The sequence below is a fragment of the Nuphar pumila genome, chromosome 16 (genome assembly GCF_984573655.1).
Source record: "Nuphar pumila chromosome 16, dmNupPumi1.hap1.1, whole genome shotgun sequence".
Classification (NCBI taxonomy): Eukaryota; Viridiplantae; Streptophyta; class Magnoliopsida; order Nymphaeales; family Nymphaeaceae; genus Nuphar; species Nuphar pumila.
This window is the reverse complement of record NC_143264.1, coordinates 7106249-7127421: the sequence shown is the minus strand read 5'-3', so window position 1 is coordinate 7127421 and position 21173 is coordinate 7106249. Positions and strand designations below refer to the sequence as shown.

The following is a 21173-nucleotide window of genomic DNA, read 5'->3' as shown; positions in this document are numbered from 1 at the left end:
GCAAAATAATGCTCAAACACCCATTTTTTCTTCATTTACTTTGGGCCTCTCATTTTTTTGACATTAAACATTATTTTAGTCAAGAACAGAGAGGCGTTTTAGTTATTAATTCTACATGGATATGGTGGGAACACCTTGAAAGATGCCCAACATGGTGCTGGTGGTGGTGGTGTGGTTACATGAGGTGAGGATGGAGGGGCATTTTAAATAAGAAAGCTAACAACAGAGAATGATGTTAGGTGCACTGGCGAACAACTCTGGTGGCAAGAGAGACAGTGAGTAAATCCTCATTGTCAACAGTATCCATTGTAAGCGGACGGTAAAAGAGAGAGGAGGGGTAATCAGGTACTTTCTCTAAGCCTAACCATGAACCTAATTGGGTTACGAAGTGTTGTTTGAGAATTATTTTTGCTAATTCAGGTAGGCAACGAGTTGAAGGCTCTGGTTGGAATCCCCTGCTACTTGGGACTTAAGGGATATCTGCTAGGTGTCTGCCTAAACCCAGCTTTGCCTTTAAAAAAAAAAATTTATTGTAAAATTTCAAATATTAAACATGTTTTTAGTGAATTGAAGATGTAGTTGTAAACTTTTCTATAAACCAGAAGTTCTGTATGGTTTCATAATTTTTAGAATTGTCCGTTGTAGGTGGAAGCTAAGATTGGTTAAAGAGTTGAACTTGGATCGTTTACAACAATAACAACAGTCAACTGGAGTTAGGGATGCCCAATGAGCCGAGCTAGCTAAGGCTTGTGTGGGATTTTACCGGTTTAAACTCGACTCAAGCTCATTCAAAACTAAATGAGCCGATCTCGAACAAAAATTTAGACTTGATAAAACATGCGAGCTTGAACATGTAGTCTAGCTCGGTTAGGCTCGATAAACCCCCAATTAGGCTATGTTGACATAATAATATAAAATTTTAATATATATATATATATATAGTGTGTGTGTGTGGATTAAGATTTGCTACATCGTTTGTATGTGCAAATGACCTAGCAAGCAAATGGGTGAAACCCCTTGTTTGAGTTTTTTTTTTCTCACACCTTACATCTTAGCTACAGGTTTTGTTTAGTAGGAACAGATTTTTGGATTGCCAAAATGCTGCTTGTTTACAAGTTTTTCCGGCGATTCAAAAATCAACTGCTATTTTAAGCATTCATTTTTTTTAGCTCATGAAAATATATTTTTCATTGAAAAAAGATGCTATAAGAGTCTATTCATACTAAATTTTTGCATGCTTAGATTCTGTCAAAACAACTTGCATCGTGAAATTCGTACAATCATTTATACCAAATAAAAATCTTATATATATAGATAGAGAGAGAGAGAGAGAGAGACCCCTGAAAGGGGCGGTTTCAAATGAAGGTGAGGATATAGGAAGGCCGCGGATGGAATGAGATTGTTTTGGGGAGCACGAGAAGAAGGCAGTTTGTTGAATGGTTGGCTTGATAACTCGAGCTTGCGTCTGATTTGACCCGTTTAAACTCAGCTCAAGCTCATTCGAAAAATAAATCAGCCGAGCTTGAATAAAGATTTAGACTCGGTACACTTAAACAAGCAGCTTGAACAAGTAGTCCAACTCGGTTAGGCTTTATAAACCCAATTAAGCTCAGTTCATATATATATATATATATATATATATATATATATATATATATATATATATATATATATATATATATATATATATATATATATATATTTAAACTCAGTTGATAACTGCGATTCAAAAGTCAATGGCTATGAAGGCATCCATTTTTTTCGATTCATGAAAATATATTTTTTTATCGAAAAAAATGCTCAAAGATTCCATTCCTACTAAATCGAGAATGAAGTGAAACACAGCTATGAGGTTAGATTCTGCCAAAACAACTCTCATCATGAGATTCAAACTAGACTGTAAGAAAACTCATTTGTACTAAATGAAAATTATATATATATGGATTAAGATTTGCTACATCGTTTGTATGTGCAAACGACATAGCAAATGGGTGGTACCCTTTATTTTGTTTTTTTTTCACACAGCTTACATCATAGCTACAAGTTTTTCAGCGATTTAAAAATCAATGGCTATGAAGGCATTCATTTTTTTTAACTCATAAAAACATGTGAGTTTATTCTTACTAAATCTAATTGAGCATGCTGAATACATCTGAGTCTAGATTCTGTCAAAACAACTTGCATCATGAAATCCCTTCAATCATTTATACCAAATAAAAATCTTATATATATATATATATATATATATATATATATATATAGAGAGAGAGAGAGAGAGAGAGAGTCGAAAGAAGATCAACATTAATACTCATGAAGATCAACAAAATGTTGAACCCATGAACCGAACAAAATAGAAACAAAACTAAAATATGGAAAAAACAAAAGCTAAAGAAAAAGAAACTACAAACAGCTAGCAGCAAACAACAAAGCCAGCTCAACCAGGATCCGTTGGATTAGAAGAAACCACAGTTGAGTGAACGTTGTTCAAATGAAAGGAGAGGTCTCTAAGATGCATACGTAAAATCGCATATACGTCAACCAGGATTTTATGAACAAGATGATTAAGGATGACCGGAATTTGACGGAAAATAGCATCATTGCATGCCATCCAAACAAACCACCAAGTTGTAAGCAACCATGTCTTCCAGATCAGAGAGAGAGAGAGACCTGAAAAGGGCGGTACAAATGAAGGCCGCCGATGAAATGAGATTGTTTGCCGGAGCACGAGAAAAAGGCAGTCAATTGAATGAGATTTTTTGCGAGAGCACGAGAGAAAGGCAGCCAATGGAATGAGAGTTTGTGCAAAAAAAGAAGGGTTTTTATAGCCTCCTAGTAGGAAATAAAATGTTCTTTTATATTTTCACTTTTCACTTATTATTCTTTCCTACTTAATTTGGTCCATGTTATTGTTAGGTGACCTTGATGAAGATGGATTGAATATAATTTTGAAAATTTTACAACAATTCACTTCACTTTTGACCTATTTACAAAAACACACTTAACTTTGGGTTTGCAAAACAATGCTCAAACACCCGTTTCTCTTTATTGATCAGGTCAGTTTACCCATGGTTAAGCTGATTAAAAATTACTCGGTTGCCCCTCTTATTTTTTGACATTAAACATTGATTTTAGTAAAAAAAATAGAGAGTATCTTTCTCCTTTGTCCATTGATTGCCGGAGGACCTGAACATCTCTCTCACCTCAAGATCTCTTTATGTGGATTTTCCTTTTCTAGTTTCACTTAATATTAGGATCTTTTAACTTTTGGTGGATGGAATTTGGGTTCTATCTAGGTGAGGATTTGGGATTCACATGGTCAGAGTTCGAGTCAAGTCTTGGCTTGGTTCAAAATGACTTTGTCCAAGCCCGTGTATGGCATTGTCCGAACTCGAGTTGAACTTCAACAAGATTTAGTAAAAAATTGTTTCGTAGAAGTAGGACCAACCATTAAGCCAAAGTATGTCTTTTGGCCATTGATACTGAAAAACTTGTACACGTACTAAAAATTCTTAGCAGAAAAGGCAAAAGACGAGATTTAAACCCAACACCATCTAAAGAAAAGTCTAACGCCCTACCCATTAAAGTAACAATAAACTATTGAATTTATCTGCACAAATATTATATATATTGGGTTCATAACGAATTGAGCTTTAACGGGCTCGACATGGTCGTTTAAGCTTGGCTCGATAGCTCATTCGAGCTTTTATACACCAGTTCAAGCTCGGCCCATTTACAAAGCAGACGAGCCTGAGCTGAGCTTTAATCGGGTTGAGCCCGAGCCAACTCGGTTCCGTGTGCATCCTTAGTGAAGATTAAGGTTTTCTTTTTGAGATTTTTTTTTTATTATTGTTGATTACATGAGTTGTGGAGCCAGAGATGAATGTCTAGCGGTGGTGGTGGTGTTACAGGAGGGTGAGAATGGAGAGGCGTTTCAATTGCTAATTGTACATGGAGTTACGGGACATTTACTTTTTGAGACCCTAGATTTACTTTTTTTTTTAAAAATTTAAAATAATGCAAACCGTTTTTTTACTAAAAACTTTTAAGCCATTGATAATTCCATCTACTATGAGGGCACGTCTAATGTACCAAAAGTGATGCAAATTAGAAAATTAGTATGAATTATATGACAAGACTTTATAATTGAAAGAGTTTTCCTAAAAAGTACATTTTTTTTACAGGAAACATTCTTTTATAAAAAAGAAAGGGTGGAGGAATATTTTTTACCAAAAAAAAATTTATTTTTACATTCTCTACCATACATCTCACTGTCACCCACCAACACTACTCGCTTTTTCTTCTCTTTGGCTTTTTTCACATTTTTCCACTCTGTTTTTCTCAAGCTAGACAAAACCACTACAACTCTCTAAGTTGTCAACTTTTTGACCAAAAAAGCCAACAACTAAATCAACCATCTTTGTTTCTCTCTCCAGCGATTGCTTGGAACTTGTCCTTTTTCTTTTCTAGATCAAGTTTATGTTGGCACACGTTGGAACCAATAAAAAACTTACAGGAAAAGAAAAATTTACCTATCAAAAGTTTTGATACAACTTTTGAAAATATTTTTTTTCTGGTTTTATATATCATGAGAAATACAAACTGAAAAATTGAACAAAAGAGAACTGTGTCTTATCCTTGAACACCAAGAAACCAAACTATGTTGTATCATATATGAGAGAGGAGAATGGACCAGACCCATATATATATATATATATATATATATATATATATATATATATATATATATATATATATATATATATAGAGAGAGAGAGAGAGAGAGAGAGAGAGAGAGATTTGCTAAAACCGTTTGTATGTGCAAATGACCTAGTAAATGGGTGGAACCTCTTTGTTCGTTTTTTTTTGTCACAGCTTACATCATAGATGAGATCTATAGGTTTTGTTTGGTAGGAACCTATTTTTTGATAGCCAAGATCCAGCCCATAAACAGGTTTTTTCGGTGATTAAAAAAATTAATGGCTATGAAGGCATCTATTTTTTTTACTCATAAAAACGTGTTTTTTTTTGTCAAAAAAAATGGTTTAATCATTTGTACCAAATAAAAATCTTATATATATATATATATATATATATAAATAAAGAGAGAAAAAGAGAGACCCGGAAATGGTGGTACAAGCTGAAGAAGGTGGAGGAAAGGCAGCCGATGGAAAGAGATTGTCGTCGGCGTACTATAGGAAGGCAGCATGTAATGAGAGTGTTTTGTTGAATGGTTGCCGTAATGTAAACAAACAAACAAGTTTTTTATATACAAACAAAATATTCTTTCTTATCTTCAATTTTCTTATGATTCTTTCCTTCTTTCACAAGTCAGAAGCAGTTTAATATTTAATTGAGTTAGTGAACTGGTATGAATATGAGACTAAGTTTCACAACGACCGGTACCACTTTATTCGATCCCACTTGCTCGTTTAAATAATTATTCTATAGCTTTTTTTCTTTCTTGAATGGCAAGCTTCCGATCGCTAACCAGTTATACAACGATACCATTGGGATTTGATCAATTGCAACAATCCTACACAAGGTGACGTGCACTGGCTGCTCTTACCAGACAAATGGAGCCCTCGTTGGTTCTTTTTTCATGCAAGTTGCATATAAAGGATTCAATATAATTCAACTTTATCTGTCCGTGCATGTTCCACGTGGTCTGCTTGCTTGTTCACATTCAGTCCACGATCAACTTGTCTTTGGGCGACCTTGTTGAATTAGGATTGAATATAATTTACAAAATTTTACAAAATGCCCTCTCACTTTTGACTTATTTACAAAAACACGCTTAACTTTGGGTTAGCCGACTAATACTCAAACACCAGTTTCTCTTTATTCATGTGGGTTTACCCATGGTTAAGCTGACTAAAATTACTCTATTGCCCCTCTCATTTTTTGACATTAAACATTGATTTTTAGTAAAAAGCGTATCTTTCTCCTTTGTCCATTGATTGTCGAGGACCTGAACATCTCTCTCTCACTTCTAGATCTCCTTTGTCCATTGATTTTTAGTAAAAAGCCTAATTTTTACTACTTTCATCGATAAATGGGCAGTTCTGTATAGTTTCATAATTTATAGAATTGTCCATTGTCGGTGGAAGCTAGGGCTCGTCAAACTGTGCTAGTCTACAACCAGAGGCTGCCAAACCCATCTCACCACTACTACCACCCACCATCTCACCATCACCGCCACCATCTATCTCACTACTTTTGTGACAAATATCGCCGATATATAACGAGAAATTGCCTGAAAGTTTAAAATTGCAATTTCTCGCAAGATTTTCAAACCGTGACAAATATCAGGATATTTATATTTTTAAAAGATATTTATCATGAACACCCTCAAGAATTTTAGTTTTAAATGCGTTTTATTTATATTTTTTATAAAAATTATTTTTTAAATTTATTTTTTATTCTCGAGATTTTGATGAAGCCCACCGAGATTGTGCCATTTTTAACTTTTGCCACTATGCTCACTACTACCCACCACCACCCTCTTTTTCTTCCCTCTCATTTTTTCACATTCTGTTTTTCTCGTGCTAGACAAACAAGTGAAAAACTTTCTTTTGAACAACTTATATCAAAAACTCTTATAAGCAAAACTTTTTTTCTTATGAGAGTTTTTCTGCTTTTTCATTAGTCATTACAAAATCATCCTTGAGGTTACTACTGCACTCTGAAACAACGGAGAACATTAGAATTTATGAAATGACAAATTTGTCCTCAATAATGAATAACGAAAAAGCACAAGGCAGTGACAGATTTGAGAATCATTCATAAGATGGGGAATAATTTGGAATCCGTATAAGGTGGTAACGAATATGGAGGTTCGTTTATAAGTTGGGAATAAATTTGGTAAATGAGATAAGATAGTGATGGATTTCATAATCTAGCACAAGGTGGGCATGATTGTAGGGATGGCAGTGGGGCGGGGCGGGGCGGGGGACAAGGTTTCCACCCCCGCCCCGCCTCAAAATTTTATCCTCCACCCCCGCCCCGCCTCCGCGGCGGGGATGGATTTTATCCTCCACCCCCGCCTCCATCCCCGTTTCATACCCTTCATCCCCGGTCCAAACGGGGCGGAGGCGGGGCGGGGCGGGGATATTGCAGGGAAAAGTGGTTGGGGCGGGGTTGGGGCGGGGATTAGGCGGGGATCGTGGCGGGGACGGGGCGGGGCGGGGAAAAGTGCACGTCCACCCCCGCCCCGCCTCCGCGGCGGGGATGGAATTTATCCTCCACCCCCGCCTCCATCCCCGTTTCATACCCTTCATCCCCGGTCCAAACGGGGCGAGGCGGGGCCCCGCTTTCCCCCGGTCCACTGCCATCCCTACATGATTGTGAAAAATAATGTTAAAATTATTTATAGCCAATTTGGGCCCTTGAGATATTTGTGTTTAGGATTAAACGCCTAGGATCGAATCCCGTTGGCGCATGTGGGGGTGCCATTGCTTTATCTCGGCTGGGGGCACATAGGCCTGAGAGGTCATTTCTTTAACCTGGAGTTTTACCAATCAGGGAGACGGGCCCATTAAGTGACTTGGTTTTCAGTGAGACTTCCTTCGTCATAAAAAAAAAAAAAGAGCAATTAATATTCGGGTTTAGCTTTAAACTCTCTCTCAATTTTGCTAAGGCAGACCAATTTATCACCGTAAGAGTGGTGCAAAAGAGTTTGGATCAAGTTATATATCGAATAAGCTTCAATTCCAAATCCAACAACAATTGTTTATCATAGTTTGTAAAAAAACATGCATATGACCGATGCCAGAATCGCTGGATAAACAACAATTGTTTATCACTGCCTCTTTTGTTGAAGGTTGCCCATGTTGGTTTGTATACATTCTACCATCACAAGTGTTGATGGTGGACCCACCATTGCCATAGTTGTGATAGCATCCACTTGGTGGTGGTGGACCAACATCCTTTGGTAGAGCATGCTTAGCCTCAACTTTTTTTTTTCTTCAAAGGCAAAGTTGGGGTTAGGCCGAGACACCTACAAGAACAACAGCCGCCCCATGTGGCAGAGGGGTTCGATCCTGAGCCTTCAGCTTGACACAGGACCCCGCTTACCACATGGGATACCACCTCGTTGTTTGGTTTTTATGAGAGAGATTAATGAATTGCTTGAAACGATCTTAAAACTTTTAGGACCCATTTGTTTCACCAAAAAATGGCCTTTTCTCAAGAGGAAATGGTCATTTTTCTATGATTCATGCATTTTCCAGTGGGGCTGGTTGCCCTTATATTTGTCACAAAGATAAGAAGAAAATCTTTTCCCCTCAAACTAAGAAAGTTGTTGAATTGCTACTAACTAATGCTTGGTACTATGCCAATTTTGGCAATGCGGTGATAAGAAAACACACAAACTTGACCATTTCCGATTTCTAGAAGAACCACATGAAGGAAACTACAGGAAAAAGGATGGTTAGAAGCAGAGAAAGAGTTGATGAGACCTTTCCTACTTCTCATGACCCCTTCATTCTAACAAACAGCATTCTTTCTGGCCATATGTATTCAACGTCTCACAAAACAGCAAGACATCAATCCAAAGTAGGAAAAAGATGATGAAAAACAAGAACAAAAACACATGACAATGGAGGAGCGTAGCAGAACCGAAACAGAAAATCGACAAACCAAGCATTGTGGTGCACACAGAATCACTGGGTGGTTGTTTTTTATGAGAGAGATTAGTGAATTGCTTGAAACGATCTTAAAACTTTTAGGACCCATTTGTTTCACCAAAAAATGGTCTTTTCTCAAGAGGAAATGGTCATTTTTCTATGATTCATGAAACATTCATACATTTTCCCGTGGGGCTGGTTGCCCTTATATTTATCACAAAGATAAGAAGAAAATCTCCCCCCCCCCCCCCCCAAAAAAAAAACTAAGAAAGTTGTTGAATTGCTACTAACTAATGCTTGGTACCATGTCAATTTTGGCAACGCGGTGATAAGAAAGCACACAAACTTGACCATTTCCAATTTCTAGAAGAACCACGTGAAGGAAAGAAACTACAGGAAAAAGGATGGTTAGAAGCAGACAGAGTCGATGAGACCCTTCCTACTTCTCATGACCCCTTCATTTTAACAAACAGCATTCCTTCTGTCTCTATGTATTCAACGTCTCACAAAACAGCAAGACATAAATCCAAATTCAAAGTAGGAAAAAGATGAAGGAAAACAAGAACGAAAACACATGACAATGGAGGAGCGTAGCAGAACCGAAATAGAAAATCGACAAACCAAGCATTGTGGTGCACACAGAATCACGGGGCGTGAAAACTTTCGCTTCCTTTCTGTCAAATATGTGCCACCATGATGGGAACAGCCAGTTATGCCAAACTCAGGCATCAATGGAAGATAAGTGGTAAACACCTAAAGAAATTGAAAGTGGGCATGACTTTTTGCCGATATGAAGTCCCGAACAGAAAATTAACAGTAAATGGAAGCAAGATCAATATAATCTGCGGAGGGCAATTGGAAAAGTGAAGTGTTCATCTGTATGGATAGTTCTTAAAAGTGATCAAGGGAATGTGTTGAACTAAAGAGTGATCTTCGCTTTCATTTTTCCTGAACAAATTATAGTCAGCAAGGTTCTTAGGCTTCTTAAATTGCTGATACCCTCCGGCACGCAATCAATACCATCAATATCACCAGCAAATAAATGATGCAAGCTATGTATTTAGTAAATACTTTCTGGAAGACTTGAAATACCAGTCCCGCTTATATCTAACGGATGTAGGTACTGAAGCCTTCCAATCGATCAAGGGAGCTTTGTGTTGCCAGCTCACTGATTCCTGACCTCTATCTTGACATTAGCAAATCCCACATAGTCTGGTATGTCCAATCAGATTAAGGGCAAATGTAAGGCATTATTGCTGAATCCAGATTGATTAGCTAAAATAGCTAATCAGATATGGGAATTTACACTTAAAATTATTCAGATACTAAATGGATTCATATTCAAATGCAAAGCTTTCTGCCACATCCAAATTCAACTAGTAACTAGATGCGGCTGTTCTTTACCAAGTCTGACTAAATACTGCCTATAATAGAAGATCTCGATTTGGACTGATATCCAATCTGAATACGATTTGACATCCCTGCACTCAACCCAGAGCTGTGCATCACACGTACCTCATTTCTTCAGAGATTCTAATGAACTTTTTGATGTACCATTGTTAACCCTTTTATAACTTTTGGTCTCTGCCATATAATGCAATCATGGATACCATATCCATAGACAAGGGTAATCCATATTGATTTTCAGTGGATGGAGGGGCTTTCATTTGATGCAGAAATGACAAAATGCCTTGCCCTGTAGTTGTGTGAAAATGGTACTGGATTGGGTCAAGTCCATCCCCAAATTTACTTCCTTTTTGATAGATTGTTTTCTTCTACTTGGCTGATACATATATTCCCTTTGTTTTGGATGTTGTGGGTACATTTGGTTGGTGGGGGGCTCCGCTTGTCTTGTAGGAGCTGCACATTATCTTGTGTTGGGACGTTGCAAGTTCAAATCCCAATGGTATTGTTGGTGGCATGCAACAGTACTATTGCGTCTCACATTGCATGGGTCCCACGTGATTTTCTCAATACGAGTTATGTATAATCTTCTAAACGTAACTCTGAAAAGTTAGTGCTTATCTTAACACCCCCTGCAAGCTCAATGGGGGGCACACACATTGAAAGTCTTGAAACTTGACCATAGATAACAGCTTGGTGAGTCCATCAGTTGATCGCCAGAGAAAATAAACTGGATTTGGAGATTCTCGGTGCGAACATAATCTCAAAAAAATGAAGATCTATCTCAACGTATTTTGTGCGAGCATGAAACATAAAATTGGCAACTAAGAATAACACCCCAATATTATCACCGAAAAACAGGTGCGATGCGCAGGTGAACTCCATGTTTCATGCATAATGACTTTAACCACAACAAATCAGAAGCCACACAGATAAGAGATTTGTACTCGGCTTCGATGCTAGATCGTGCAACGGTGCGTTGTTTGCAGGAGAACCAAGAGATGATATTGTTGCCTAAAAAGATAACAAAACCTCTAGTGATTTTTCAATCATCAGGGCACCCTGCCCAATCTGCATTAGAGTATGCACGAGGGCAAGAAAGTAAGATGAACAAAAAAGTGGATCATATTCAATTATATCATTCAAGTAGTGAAGAATGCATTTGACAACAGTCCAATGAGCCTCATGAGGCTGATGCATGTACTGACAAACTTTGTTGACTATGAACGCAATATTATGGCGAATGAGAGACAAGTATTGTAGATCAACCACAATACTGTGATACAACGTTGCATACAGAAATAGTGCAGTGTCCACTGTGGTGAGCTTGAGAGATGAACTCATTGGAGTGGTCACAGGCTTGGTATTAACCATAGTGGCTTTCTTGAGAAGAGTGGGAATGTAGAGACATTGAGACAAATGCACTCCATGGTTAAGATAGTGAACCTTAATACTCAGAAAATAGCTTAGATGCCCAAGGTCTTTGACTGAGAAGGTAAAGTCAAGATTGGTGATGATGTGGGTGATGGCTTCTGAAGGATTACCTGTGATGATGAGATCATTAAAATAGACTTGTAAAAAGACATGAAGAAGACGATATTTATAAATAAAAAATGATGCATCAAACTGTGAAATGACAAATTCATGAGAAAGTAAGTAAGTACTCAAGCATTGTTACCATGCCCGAGGGGCTTGCTTGAGTCCATAGATAGCACTGTTGAGTTTGCAGACATAATTAGGAAACTTAACATCTTCAAACCTCGAAGCCTGGCACATGTACATATTTTCATCAAGATAACCATTGAAAAAAAGAGTTGTTGAAATCAATTTGATGCAAAACCCAGTTGAAGGAGACAATAAGTGAGAAAATAACCCGAATAGTAGTAGGCTTAACTACAAGACTGAAAGTTTCAAAGAAATCGATGTCTTCTTCCTGATGAAACCCCTTGACCATAAGACGAGCTTTGTAGCGAGCAATGATGTCACCAGAGTGCCTTTTAATACGATAAACTCATTTGTAGCCAATAACATTAAAGTGAGATTGCAGAGAGGCTAAGTATTAGGTATGGTTGCACATAAGAGCATCATATTCAGCGGCCATAGCCTTTTGCCATTACAGAAAGTGAGATGCTTATTTAAAGGTAGAAGGTTCGAGTTCGAGAAGAGAGGCATGAAAGCTGAAAAACATAAGAGGTTAGAGAGAGGGCATGAACGATTTGGATTTTAAGGAGTCAGTCATGGATTGTTTGAATATTTGATGAGAATGATAAGGGAGACGATGAATGCTTGGACTAGCAATTGGAATAGAAGGATCATTGTGAATTAAAGATGAAGTTGAACTGGATGAGAATGAATCTGGAGATCTCGAGAGAGCGAGGGGTGAGGTAGGGAATGAGTGAGGTTCAGGAGACGATGAACTGAACTGAGAAGGTTGATCAAGCTCGATGTTGTAATGCACCAAAAATATTTAACTCAAAAATTTATGATTTTTTTTTTAAATCACAATGAACTTGTATACTAAAACTTTGGTTAAATAGATCAAGCGAGTTACAGGCGAATAATAGCAAACTTTGTACCATTCAACAAAATAATTAAACATTATCTTGAATTATGACATGTAAAACCATAAATAATAAGAATAACAATGCTATCAAAGTTCCACAAGGCATCCTTCGAATTGTATGGTCCCTTGGTACCACATGTAGCGATACCCATAATTTCTCTGTGATTTTGATTCGCAACCTGAAAAATAAAAATTTAGAGGGTGTCACCGTCTTTCGGGTGTACTCCGAACTCAGAATCTTAGGTTTTGGGTCCATGTATTAATTTGTTTATTGCTTGGGAATGAGATTTTGATTTCAATTGACTAAAAAAATCAAAACAGTGAAATAAGAATTCTTGAGAATTTAATTCCTAGAATTGCATTCCTCACAATTCCGTAAATCTAATCAGGCCCTTACTCTAAAACTTTGCCAAGTTTTTGTAGTTCAAGACCTGCGAATGTGTTCTGCATGGTATGTTGATTAATAAATGGCTTTTGAATAATGTGATTGCAACATGTAATTAGGTTTTCCAAGGGTTTAATAGTGCCCTCATGTCAGAAAATGTAATCTAAGGTCAGATCCTTAGCAAACAACCATGTTGAATACACTTGTATGGTCAAATTCAGTTGATACAACTCTCACCTATGTTTTTTTACTCAATAATTATTTACCTTCATTAATACCAAACATTTATCGAGTCTTTTCATCATTTTCAGTTGATACAACTCTCACCTTCATGCATGCATTTTTACAAGGTGCTTCACAATTTTTTTTTTTTTGAGAAACTTTGACTTAGCAAGGTAGATAATGAGCTCAGACAACACCTCTGAATAATTAATCAATGTGTGCAGTGGTTGATTTTATGTCAAACACATCCAAAAGACTTATTTATTTTGGACTTACTTCAACGACTTCACATGGTCTTGTTTATCTCATTGAGTTGTGTTCAGTTAAGGACATTATTGACTGAATCCTGCTAAGGAGGGTCCAAAGTGTTGGTGAATATCAGTTCCAAAAATGTGGATCCATGGGGCTATGATTCGAACTTGAGTCCACGACCTGGGTCTGTTTGAGGGTACAAAAATCCAACAAAATGGGTAAAAAACAAGGGGGGGGGGGGGGGGGTTCATGAAAGTGCAGTAGGATCGAGACAACGAGCACTAGAGGGGGGGGGGGTGAATAGTGCTTTTAAAAATTGTCTGCGAAATATTGATGTATTTTGCAATTTGCAAAGCAATCACACAAAGAACACAATAATTTATCCCGATTCGGTCTTTCTCGACCTACATCCAGTCCCCAAGCAAAATCCGCTTGAGATTTCCACTATCAACCTTGTGTAACTATAAGATCATACAGACCAAATCCGGTCTCACTTTCAGTAACAACCCTACTGAAAGCAAACAACTCCTTTAAACCAAGGAGTCCTTTCTTTTATAGAAAATTAAAACAAGTAACAACTTACAATACAACCTATGAGCCCTTCTTATGAATGAAAATGAGATGCAATTAACTTTTGATGTTGTTGAAATACTCTACTCACAAATTCACTGTCTCTCAAAAGAATTTGAGTGAAAAACTGAAGTGAAAAATATCACGTGAGTGAGAAAATGAATATGAGTGACAAGCAAAGAGTAATTGATTCAAATTGATTGAATTGCAGTGCTTTTGAGTGTAAAATGCATTCATATTTATAGTTGAAAGTTTCCATACGTTGAGGGTATGAAAGGGTGTCAAAATAGTCCATTTTGAATGATCAAAACGTTTGAAAAATGAAAAGACATGCCTTTTTAAAGTTTCAGGAAAAATGACAAAATTAGTCGACTGAAACAGTAGTTAGTCGACTAATAATTAGTTATTAGTAGACTGACAGTTATCGTTGGTCGACTGATCTGTTAGTCGAGCTGTTTGAAAATCTGAACTTTTGAAACTTAGTCGACTAGAGATAAAATTAGTCGACTGATAATATCATCAGTAGACTGAAAAACCTTTCAGTCGACTGCTGCTAAAATCTTCTAAAAAACATACATTCTGTCTGGTCGACTGATAAAAGCATTAGTCGACTGCTGCTAAATTTCCAGAAAACACATGTTCTGTCCAGTCGACTGCTGTTAAATTTTCCAGAAAATAGACATTCTGTCCAGTCGACTGATAAAACCTTCGGTCGACTAATTTGACAAAAATGACTTTTTAGAAAATATGGCGCGAAAGGATTAGTCGACTGGTGAGTCTATTGGTTGACTAATAAACATGTAAATTTAAGAAAAGAGTTTTCTAAAAAGATTTTCATGAGGGGTTCTTTTAGAAAAGTTTTTCTAAAGACATTTTAGGTAAAATGCAACCTAAATATGCACTCTAAGTAAGGCTCTTACAAGAATCTAAGACTTTAAATAAATTTAACATTTACACACTAGTCTTTAAAGATTCTTCATCGAATTCTTCAATGTCTTCATTGCCTTAGCTGAAATGCAGTTGATTTCACTTGCTCATCATCAAAACATTGTACTTAAAGTATCATGTACGGCTTCAGTGGCGTAACAATCTCCCCCTTTTTTATGATGACAAACTTAATCAAAGATGAAGCATTTAGATGCATAGTTGGAGATTTTACTCCCCCTATCAATATGCTGCAAAACATTAAAATTTAGTACATTCAAAGCACATATATCACATATTGATTGGATTGCATTTTCATCATTACTTCATGCATTTTTTAAAATTTTTCAAAAATGTATGTATGTATCTAATTTTATCTTTTTATTTTTCTCCTGCAAGGTCTATCTTTTTCTCCTATAATTTCCATGCATGTATCTAATTTTATCTTTTTCTCCCCCTTTGTCATAATAAAAAAAGAGTAAGGGCAGAAATAGCATAAGCAAAATGTAAATACAAGTTTAAAATATTACAACCCATAAAGTATCAAAGTTTATTAAAGACAAAACAAAGATCAGAAAAGTGAGTTGAGAAAATCCTTGATTGTAGTAACATTTTTCTGAATCGAAGAAAGTTGTTGAGTCACATCTTCACGAAAAGTGCGTTGATGCAGCTCCAAAGCTTCCAGTCGCTGCAAAACTTCATCATTGTCTTGACTTGTAGAAAATTTCTTTTGTTTTACTTGAGATGAAGGTGTCGCAGAAGATGGTGAGGGTTCAGAAATTGATGGTTCAGATGATTCAGTTTGATCAACATTTAAAGAAGGCAGATATTTAATTTTCATTCTTTTAAAAATAGTTTGATCAAAGAACTCTTTTTGCTCAATATATTTTTCATTAGTTAAGGGAACTTTGAAATGTCTGAAAATACGAGTTAGAAGACATCCATAAGGAAGAAATGGTTTTTGTTTCCACAAATTAGTAAAATACACATTGGCCCAATTTACAGAAATATTTTCAAATAAAACATAAAGAGCCGTAGAAAGATCTGTGGAATAATAATCAAAAGAACCAGTTTTAGGTAGAACATTATGGGCAAGGATTCGTCCAGCAATGCGTGCACGAGTTTGAAGATTAGTATTTTTGAAAGGAGGACAATGAGGTGCACCGGGAAGAAGAATTTGTTCAAAAATTCTTTCATCATTTAGTTCAACAGTATTGAAAAGAGTGTCTGAAGGTGGAATTTCTAGGATTTCTCCAAGTAGTTTAGAATCAAACTTAATTTCAACATCACGAACAAGAGAGGAAAGAACTCTAGTTTCATGATCAATTTGTAAATTTGTATAAAACAAGTGAATCAGAAAAGGATAGTGAAGGGTGTCTGCATAGGCATCAAAAAGATGTGAAATACCTGAAAATAATTCTCTGATTTTGTAACGAGAAAACAGATGAAAGAGGACATTTTGGCTTGGTAAAATAGGAAGTGCAGAAATCGATCCAAAAGTATCATATAAAAGAGGATTTCAGAGTAATCTGAGAGAAAATCCATGTCTTGCTGGAGGTGTAGTCGGAGGAGAACCTTTTGCGGATATAGTCTTCTGACGAGGCATGGTTGAATCAGATTCACCAAAAAAATCAGTTGCAGAGAATGATGTCGGCTTCCAAATGACGTCCGCCGGGAGAAGATATCCGTCGTCGTGCAACAGAAACACTTTGTGCAAAGTGAACGATGTGCCTTCAAATTCGTTGGTAGTGGCCAAAACAAACCCACTGAAGAGGGATGTCGATTCTCCATAGATTTTAGGCAAGAGAGAAGAGACGAGTAGGAGTCTGCGGTGGATGACGGCAGATGCGAGGAGGCTGCCACAAGGGGATTCCGGCGAGGACTAAAGATGCACCGTCACGGCAAGAGGATTCCGGCGAGATCTGAAGATGCGCCGATTACTGCAAGAGGATTCTGGCGTTTCCCTGTCACGGCCAGAGGATTCCGGCGAGGAGAGGTTCGAACGGCACTCCGAGGGTTTTTCGGAAGAGAGAGAGAGAGAGAGGGTTTCGTTCTTAAAAAAAAAAAAGTGTGTGTGAAAATGAAGTGATGCCTTTTTTTTAAAAAAAAAAAAAAAACGGGTGAAAAAATCCAAGGGGTATCGGGTCCCTTTAGTTAAAAAATTTTAAAAAAATTTTTAGTCGACTAAAATTTTATCGGTCGACTAATAAGGTGCGACTCATTCTAAAAAATTTAAAAGCATCAGTCGACTAGAAATTTATCGGTCGACTAATATGGTACGATTTTGAGATTTTATTCAAAAATCAATATTTTATAAATCTAAAAATGAGCAAATGCCTAGTTCTCTCCTAATTCTCATAAAATCTTCATTTTTAAGTGGTTTAGTGAAGATATCAGCATGTTGTTCATTAGTGGAAATAAAATTTAACGAAATGTCTCTTTTTAACACATGATCTCTTAAGAAATGATGTCTGACTTCAATATGCTTAGTTCTTGAGTGCTGAACAGGATTTTTTGAAAGATTTATAGCACTAGTGTTATCACAATAAATAGTTGTTGTGGAGTAATTCAAACCAAAATCTTTTAAGGTCTGTTTCATCCATAGTACTTGTGAACACGCTAAACTAGCCGCTATATATTCTGCTTCAGTTGTTGAGAGTGACACTAAATTTTGCTTTTTACTAAACCAAGAGACTAAGGAATTTCCTAAGAAATGACAAGTTCCACTAGTACTCTTGCGATCAGATTTACTTCCTGCAAAATCTGCATCACTATATGAAACTAAATCAAAGGAAGATGATTTTGGGTAAAATAAATCAAAATCTGAAGTATCTTTCAAATAACGAAGAATTTGTTTTACTGCAGTTAAATGAGATTCCTTTGGATTAGCTTGAAATCTTGCATACATACAAACACTAAACATTATATCAGGTCGACTAGCAGTTAGGTATAATAGAGATCCGAACATGCTGTATTCGAATAAGAACACGGTTTAAAACATAACATGTTGTATTTATTGCTTCAGCCCAAAAGTATTTTGGTAAATTTTTATCTTGAAGCATGGTTCTAGCACATTCTTGCAAAATTCTATTCTTTCTTTCAACAACTCCATTTTGTGGAGCCGCTCTAAGAAAAGCAAAGTTGTGAGATATACCATGTAAATCACAAAACTTTAGAAAAGATTCATTTTCAAATTCACCATCATGATCACTACGAATTTTAATTATAGATGTAGATTTTTCATTTATAATTCTTCTACAAAGTTTGGAAAATTCAGAAAAGGCATCATTTTTGCTTTTTAGAAAAATCACCCATGTAAATCGAGAATAGTCATCTACTATAACAAAAGCATACTTGCTACTATTCAAACTTTGAATTCTAGATGGTCCAAATAGATCTAAATGTAAAAGTTCAAGAGGACGTTTTGTTGAAACTATATCTTTTGCTTTAAAAGAACTCTTGATTTGCTTTCCCATTTGACAAGCATCACATAAGTGATCCTTCTTATATGGTATTTTAGGTAGGCCTCTAACAAGATCATTCTTGGATAACTTGGAAATAATTTTAAAGTTAACATGTCCAAGTCTCTTGTGCCATAACCATTGAATTTCATTTGAAACAATAAGACATTTTTTCATTAAAAATGGGTAACTCATCTAGATATAGTTCATACTCATTGTTCCTTCTTTTACCTTTAAAAATGATCCTTTTAGATTGAAAATCAGAAATTAAGCATAAATCATGTTCAAAAGAAACATGAAAACCTTTATCACATAATTGACTAATGGATAATAAATTATGCATTAAATCATCTACTAAAAGAACATTTTCTATCAAGGGAAATTTTGGATTACCAATATTACCAATACCTATTACTTTTCCCTTGTTATTGTCACCAAAGGTGACGGTTCCTCCATCCTTACTTTGGAGGGTGGAAAATAACTTCGGCCTTTCAGTCATATGTTTGGAACAACCGCTGTCCAATATCCATTTGCTCTTTATTTTGTGTACCTACAACAAAATTAGAAGACAAATCATTTGACCCATTTCTATTTTCGGGTCCATGAGAGTTAGTCTTAAAAACCCATATCCATTTGGATTTTGGTTTCCTTTGATAATAAATATTCTTTCTATAAAAAGATTTAGTATTTCTAGAGTAATCATGTCTAGGCTTATAAGCATTATAAGTTCCATGATTAGATGCATTTCTATTAGAACTAAAAAATTTAGTTCTATGAACAAATGGTTGAGAATATTGTCTTTGATTTTTCACAACAAAGTTTGGTCTATTTTGAGTATCAAATAAGCTATTTCCCAATCTGGTTTTATTAACCGAGCATCTTTGAGAACCAAGAAGTCTTTCTAGATTCTCTTGACCATTTGTGAATTTGGTCACTATAGAAAGAAGATCATTTGATTTTTCTTTTAGACTAGTTATTTCTTTTTGTAAGAGATTGGTTCTAATTCCAATTTCTTTTATCTCAAATGCTTGACAAGAGTTTTCCTTCTTGAGATCTTCTATCTCTTGAAATAACACTTTGTTTTGATAGTCAAGAGTTGAGTTTTCAGTTTTTAACTCTTTGTTTTTAGAACTTAGACTCTTAAATTTAGCATATAAATCATTAAATGCTTCTAGTAACTCATCATAGTCAAATTGACTTACCGAATCTTCTTGTGCTACAAAGCACATGTTGGCGACTTCTTCATTTGATTCTTCATCGGAAGAGGAGTCACTATCATCCCAACATGCTTGAAATGCCTTTTTCTTCTTGAATTGGTCTTTGGGCTTGATTTTGAGAAGAGGACAATCTTTCTTGATATGTCCTGCCTTTTTGCAATTAAAACACTTGACTTCATTTGGATTGGAAGAATCTGCTTTCTTTACCTTTCTTTGAAATCTTCCCTTTTTGATGAATCTTCTAAATTGCCTTATAATGAGGGTAATATCTTCATCTTCATCTTCTTCTGAATTTTCAGAGTCAGAAGTAACCTTAAAAGCAAGAGATTTCTTCTTGGGTTCTTCTTCTTGTCTGTCTTGAAGTTGGACTTCATATGTCATTAGGTTACCAACCAAATCTTCAAGAGTGAGAGTGTTTAGATCATTTGCCTCTTCAATAGCAGTGGTTTTTCTCTCCCATTCAGGAGTTAAACACCTTAAAATTTTTATGACTAAATCCACTTGTGAATATTCTTTTCCAAGGGATTTCAGAGTGTTAGTTATAATGATCATTCTTGTTACCATGTCCGATATAGATTCATTTTGCTTCATTTTAAACAATTCAAATTTATGAACTAAAGAAACAATTTTAGATTCTTTTACCTTTGACGTACCTTCGTGAGTCACGAGAAGAGTATGCCAGCTTTCATTTGCTGTAGAGCATTGAGAGATGCGATTGAACTCTACCTTGTCAACGACACAATACAATGCATTCATAGCTTTGGCATTAAGTGAAGCAGTCTACTTTTCTTCATCGGTTCATCGACTGAAATCAGTTGATGAAATTTGGTATTTATCTGAAACAACTCTCTAAATATCGAGATCCATGGATTGTAAGAATATTGTCATTCTCACTTTCCAGTATCCATAGTTTGTTCTATCGAAGAGAGGAGGACGAACAGAGTAGCATTCTTCTTTGTGTTGAGATGTTGTAGTTGCCATGCTAGATGATGATCAAATCAAAATAATAGCAAACCTGCTCTGATACCAAATGAAAGTGCAGTAAGATCGAAGCAACGAGCACTAGAGGGGGGGTGAATAGTGCTTTTAAAAATTGTCTGCGGAATATTGACGTGTTTTGCAATTTGCAAAGCAATCACACAAAGAACACAATAATTCATCCTGGTTCGGTCTTTCCCGACCTACATCCAGTCCCCAAGCAAAACCCGCTTGAGATTTCCACTATCAACCTTGTGTAACTACAAGATCATACAGACTAAATTCGGCCACACTTTCAGTAACAACCCTACTGAAAGCAAACAACTCCTTTAAACCAAGGAGTCCTTTCTTTTACAGAAAAGTAAAACAAGTAACAACTTATAATACAACCTATGAGCCCTTCTTATAAATGCAAATAAGATGCAATTGGCTTTTGAGGTTGTTGAAATACTCTACTCACGAATTCACTGTCTCTCAAAGGAATTTGAGTGAAAAACTAAAGTGAAAAATATCACGTGAGTGAGAAAATGAATATGAGTGAAAAGCAAAGAGTAATTGATTCAAATTGATTAA

The 21173-nt window shown here is 36.1% G+C and overlaps 1 protein-coding gene across 1 annotated transcript in view; it reads right to left on the bottom strand.

Moving 5' to 3' along the window:
• The window catches only part of LOC149812812 (disease resistance protein RPM1-like), a 36791-nt gene extending 34014 nt beyond the window's left edge, over positions 1–2777 (bottom strand). The window contains exon 1 of the mRNA XM_089990702.1: positions 2668–2777. The gene's annotated coding sequence lies outside the window, so the exon portion shown is untranslated. The remainder of the gene's footprint in view (positions 1–2667) is intronic.
• Positions 2778–21173: the final 18396 nt, after the last annotated feature.